Genomic DNA, 6,700 nt, shown 5'->3' with positions numbered 1-6,700 from the left:
TTGGTCTCTGTTTACCTACCCTTTCCCAAAGTGAGGTTGAATTCACATCCTATTTCAACTATGATTTCATTTTGGACACTTAATGTACCAGTCATACTTATGCAATTCTCCATAATTTGAAAATTTGAACTAAAATCAAAGTACTATTTAAAAAAATATAATCAAAATTATACATGTTGCCTATGTAACAAAAATTATTCCTGTAAACAATAATCCTCATTTTTAGGTAATTAACACACATCTCTACTGGCTGCCTTCATTTTATTGTGAAGTGGTGTTGGATAGTTTCAAATAATTTCTTCATCTAATGCATCCTGCTGTTGTTTACAATTAATAAACATCAACATCAAAGATAAATACTACCTCAGAATAAAACACTTGAAAAATTTTGACACAAATAGACCTAAGGAGCAAGCTGGTGGAACCATTCCAATTGGTAACAAAATAGACTTGAATAGAAAACAAATCATTAGATATAAAGAAGAATACTACATATTCATCCAATTGCTTTGATTCTTATATTGCTTGCCACAAACACGAGGATACACGTTTTTGTCGAAGAAACACATATAAAACTTAAATCACACATTAACCTTCACACATTGATAGCAGGAAACCTCAATACATTATTCTAAGCAATGGAATGGTTATTAAGAAAAAAGTAAATGGAAAAATACTATAGGTACTGGATACCTTCAAACAAAATGACCAAACAAATATGTTAATAACATTACAAATAATCACAAAAGAATAAAATTTATTCTTGTCATGCATGGGTTATTCTCCCAAATTAACACATGCCCAGTCATAAAACCAATCCCCACACATACAGGAAATTTGAAAAACCATATATATTAACAGTCTGGCATATATAATTACAGAGTATCAACAATAATAGAATATACAGAAACCTTTCAAACTCAGGCAAGCTGAGTAATTTTTGTGAGTATTAGAGCAAGATAAAAAGAAAAAAAAAGAAATGCAATAATAGACTTCCTATAATTAATTGAAAATAATGTAAAACATACCCAAACCTATGGGACAAAAATAAAGTTGGGATAAGAACCTTCATTACACTAAGAATAACTGAACAACACACTTAAAAGCATTAGAACATAAAAGAACTCAAGAGTCATAAGAGGAATATATCATAAAAACATAATCAGCATGAGGGGAAAGATAAATGAGATAGAAACAAAGAACACAAATAATCAAAGAAAAGAGTCTGTTTTAAAAAAAATCTTAAGAGAGTCACATACTTAGCCATTGTAAATAAAAGATCACAAGAAAAATCCAAATTAATAAAATCAGGAGTGAAAGATGGCCATCAGAAGAAGTACCAAATAACTCTAAGAATCATGAAGGAATTCATTAAAATTCTGTTCTCAATTAAATTGGAAACTTCAAGAGAAATGATTAATATTCTCAATAGTGATCACTTAGAAAATTTTGGTCATGTAACTATCAACATTTCAATTAAACCCACAGTACTGAAAGAAAAAGAAGCAATCAAAAGTTCCCACAGTCTGGCTTCAAGCAGTTTAACAGAGCTAGAGTAATGAAAATGTGTTGTATTAGTATAGAAACAGACAGGGTGATCAATGGATTAAAATGAAAATGCCAGAAATAACACTGTACAGTTGCACATTTTAGCCACCAATGGCTGCATTCGAACAGGTTGCCAGGTCACCTGGAAGGAAACTGGAGATAGGAACAAGGTGACAGGAGAAACATGGAGTCAACACAAGATTTTCTGCTCAAGCCTCAAACTTTTCTGGTGGTCTCCAAATAAATAGGTGAGGGAAGACCCTTCTCCCAAAGGCCGGAAACAGGTCTGCAGAACTGGTTCTGCTTGCTCTGCTGGAGGCTGACATCAGGTAGAGGCTAGTGTCTTTCAGGAAGTGGCAGGTTCTTGGCGAACAATGGGCCTCACCTTGGTCTGAGGGCTTCACCCCAGGTGGGGGAGGCTTGTGGCTAACTGAGGTCTGAAAATACTTGCTCAGAGAGCTGAGGGAGGAGGGCACAGCAGACAATTGATTTTTACAAAGATGCCAAAATAATTCCAAGAGTAAAGCAGTGCGTATTCACCACCTGCTGATGGTCAAACTGAATGTCTGCATGTGGAAAAATGCAAATAGACCCACATTTGTCACCCTATGGAAAACTCAAGTCCAAGTGGATCAAAGACCTCAACTTTACATTTGAAATACCTCAGGCCTCACATCCCTAGGGGATAAAAGAACCATGTCATAGGGTTTCTGCTGATGGAGATGAATTAATTCTTGGATACACTCATTCATTCCAATAAGTCAGACAAATGCTTTAACTTAGCATCTCAGAGGGACAGGTTAGAAGTGCGGTTGTATCCCTTCACCCTAGTGGCATTAAGTGCTGAGCAAGTCCTGGGAAGGGGATCAGACAAAACTTGTATTTTAACGGCCACAGACTGAGGGGCAAGTGTGAGGTTACTACTAGAATTCTGCTCTCCTGCAGACTGGGTTTCCAAACATTTATGAGCTGTTGTTCTATAGATGCCCTGATTGAAAGTTTTCCCAGGGGATGACAGTTTGCTTTATTATCAGAAAAACCTGAGTCATGACCCCTAGCACTATAGGACATGCCATCATTACACATTCCTAGAAATGTCAGTCCTCTAACACACTCTAAAAACCAGGCTGGCCTTGGGCACATAACCTGCCTCTTTGCCTTCTTAGTCCTGGAATTAATGAAGTGACCATTTCACAGTGGAAAGTGGTTTTGGTATGAATGGCTTTATTTTCTTAATACAATTCTCACTTGGTATCCATTGGTTCTTCATGAAATATAATTGTGTCCTTGGTAGTATTTGAAAACAAAGTCCTAGAACACATGCATATATCAAATTTTGTTGGATATTTATCTTGTTTTGATTTTAGGTTACAAGTATAGATCAAAACAATTTAGCAATATTTTCTGCTTTGTGGAGGAATTCAAAGCATTTTTGGAAACCTAGGCAAGTCTTTAGAGCTAGAGAAGTCATGGATAATAGAAGAGAATCTGCTACTGCTGCTTTCATAAACCAACATGATTCCTAACTGCATTGTAAAGGTTTATCCCTATACCCACAGTACACTGCATCTCTCACTCTTCTTAAGAAAAATATGGATTGAAACAGATAGGTCCCATTATGGGGAACCAAAGAGAACAAAACTCAGAGAATAAGAGATTGTGTGGTGTCTATCCCTATATTATTCATCTACAACACAAATGCATATAAAGCTTACGGATAAAAGTAGAAGTTGAAAATGTTGCATGAGCCAGAGGAACAGGACATTTTCTTTGAGAATATTCTCCTATAAATGCTGGAGGGATGGCCTCCATGATGTCTTATAAATTTGGCATCCTAAAGTAAAATGGAAAATGTGTGACATTGATAGACATACTACCATGGATGTTTTGAATTTCATGAGGACTCAACCATATGAAGAAAACTACAGACTACCAATGAATACAGAAATTGGGAGAAGTAATCTATGGAAGGGAAGAGATTTCCAGTAGGTAATCCAACACCAAGAATTCAGTTCTGAAATATTTTACACATAAGTTATGCTGTATTCTCTATGCAGGACCTATATCTATATCTAATCTAATCTAATCTAATCTATATCTATCTATCTATCTATTACTCATAAATGGACACTACGAATATGCGAGTATTGATGAAAATGATAGTATTTGAGGAATATACACAGGAAGAATTGAAGGTTTGAATGGAACGGGGACATGATGCAATTATATTTAAATTTTAAAAGTAAAGATACTTCTTTTTTGAATTTTTATTAGATATTTTCTTTATTTACATTTCAAATGTTATCCTCTTTCCTGTTATCCACCCCCCAAAAATCCCTATCCCCTCCACCATGCCCCTGCTTCTATGTGAGTGTTCCCCCAACCTCCCACTCCCATTTACCCATCCTGACATTCCCCTATACTGGGGTATTGAGGCTTCACAGTTCCCATGGCCTCTCCTCACACTGGTATCAGACAAGGCCATCCTCTGCTAAATATATGATTGGAGCCATGGGTCCCTCCATGTGTACTCCTTGGTTGGGGGTTTAGTCCTTCAGAGCTCTGGTTGGTTCATATTGTTGTTCTTCCTATGGTGTTGCAAACCCCTTCAGCTCCTAAGTTCTTACTCGAGCTCCTCCAGTGGGGACCTCATGCTCAGTTTAATAGTTGGCTGTTAGCCTCTGCCTCTGTATTTGTCAGGCAATGGGAGAGCCTCTAATGGGACAGCACTATTAGGCACCTTTTACAAAGCTCTTCTTGAAATCTAAAAGAGTGTGTGCGTTTGAGGATTGTAAATGGGATGGATCCCCAGGTGGGGCAATCAATGGATGGCCTTTCCTTCAGTCTCTGCTCCACACTTTGTCTCTGTATTTGCTCCTATGATTATTTTCTTCCACTTTCTAAGAAGGACCAAGGCACACTTCAGTCTTCCTTCCTCTTGAGCTTCATTGAACTGTGATTTGTATCTTGGACCACATGTATAATGTCATGCCATGTTTCTACATTAGTTTTATATTATATTAAACATATGCAGGCTGAGATATAAAATGCTAAATGCCTAAACACAGTCTCTAAAGCAAGAATCAAATTGTTGCCAGCTCACTTTGACTTTTTGATTCAGAAATAAACATGAGACACTTGTCAAATACAGTTATATTTTATTCAACTGTAATTTATTGTCATTCTTTAAATTCAAGCAAGTTGGCCTGTATCTGAATGCTATTTTTGCCTTTTCACGCAGTTAGCCATTTTCCATGACTAACTATAGTGTGGACAAGATGGCTGAAACTCTCATGTCCATCTGACAAATGAGAAAATATTAAAGAATAAAATCAGATGGGGCAGAAATCAGATTCATTGGCAGAAAGCTCTCCTACCATCCAAATAAAACAACTTTCTGCATTTTAATGTGTCCTATATTAGCACATTAGCTTATCATCTTTGAAACAACACATATTACAAAAATCACATACCAACTATAAAATGTTAGAACAAACTTTGATTTTTTTTTCAGCTAGATTCTGTGCTTTTTCTGCCCTTCATTTTCCATGGCTAACTATAGTGTGGACAAGATGGCTGAAACTCTCATGTCCATCTGACAAATGAGAAAATATTAAAGATTAAAATCAGATGGGGCAGATTAACAGTACCTAAGCTGTAATTTCATGCTGTTTTTTAATGGATATAGCGCTGACTGTGAGAGTCATTTATAAGTGTACTGTCCTTGAATCATTGCTACTGTTTTCTTTCATTTATGACATACCCAATTTTTAACTGAATCTTTTGCCCTTTAAACCTTTATTTCCTTGATTTCTTTTTACATTTTGTATGTTATGCCTATGATTGTTTGGTGTTAGTAAAATTGTTTTCCTCTTTCTTAGGGATTCAAGATATCCATTTTACTGTGTCTTTTGCCTTCTACAGGGTTTTTTGTCTCATGAAGTGTCAATTATTAATGGTTTATCTTAGCGCCAGCACTACTGATGTTCTGTTCAGAATGCTGTTTCTTGTGCTAGGAGGTTCAAATCTGTTCCCATCATTCACTTCTATCAGGTACAGTGTGTTCCGGTGTTATTTTGAGGTCCCAAAATTTCTGGATATAAAATTAACTCAAAGAAATCAGGAGCCTTATTCTACTCAAAGAATTAATAGGATGACAAAGAAATTAGGGAAATGACACCCTTCACAATAGTCACACATAATATAAAATACATTGGTGTGATTCTAACCAAGCAAGTGAAAGATCCATATGATATGGAGTTCAAATCAGTGAAGAAAGAAATAGAATAAAATCTCATAAAATCCAAAGATCTCCCATGCTCATGGATTGGTAGGATTAATATTGGAAAAGTGGTCATCTTGCCGAAAGCAATCTACAGATTCAATCCAATTCCCATCAAAAGTCCAACTCAGTTCTTCACAAAGTTAGAAAAAGCAATTTGCTAATTGCAATCAGCAATTTGCAATTTGCAATTTGCAATTTGCTAATTCAGGGTAAAAAAAAAGAAACACAAAACAGATAGTGAAAACTATTCTCAAAAATAAAATTCTTGGTGAATCAACATCCCTGACCTCAAGCAGTACTACAGAGCAATAGTGATAAAAAGAAACTGTATGGTATTGTTATAGGTACAGGCTCCACTGTGTTCATAGCAGCAATATTTATAATAGCCAGAAGCTGAAAAGAACATACATCTCAAAAAATTTGTTACATCTGCAAAATGTGTTACTACTCAGCTATTAAAAAACAATGACTTCTTGAAAGTCTTAGGCAAATGGAAGTAGCTAGAAACTGTCATCCTGAGTGAGGAATCCAATCACAAAAGAACACACATGTTATGCAATTGCTGATAAGTTGGTATTAGCTCAAATGCTCTGAATACCGGAAATACAACTCACAGACCACATGAAGCTCAAGAAGAAGGAAGACCAATGTATGAATAATTTTATCCATTTTGAAAAGTGGATCAAAATGCCCATGGCTCACAGCCAACCAATAGAATGATCATAGGGTGCCAATGGAGCAGCTAAAGCAAGAACCCAAGGAGCTGAAGAGATTTGCAGCCCTGCAGGAGGTACAATAATATGTACCAATCAGTACCCCCAGAGCTCCCTGGGGCTAAGTCACCAGCCAAAGAGTACACATGGAGGG

This window comes from Apodemus sylvaticus, chromosome 6, assembly GCF_947179515.1.
Source record: "Apodemus sylvaticus chromosome 6, mApoSyl1.1, whole genome shotgun sequence".
Classification (NCBI taxonomy): Eukaryota; Metazoa; Chordata; class Mammalia; order Rodentia; family Muridae; genus Apodemus; species Apodemus sylvaticus.
This window is presented reverse-complemented; position numbering follows the sequence as displayed.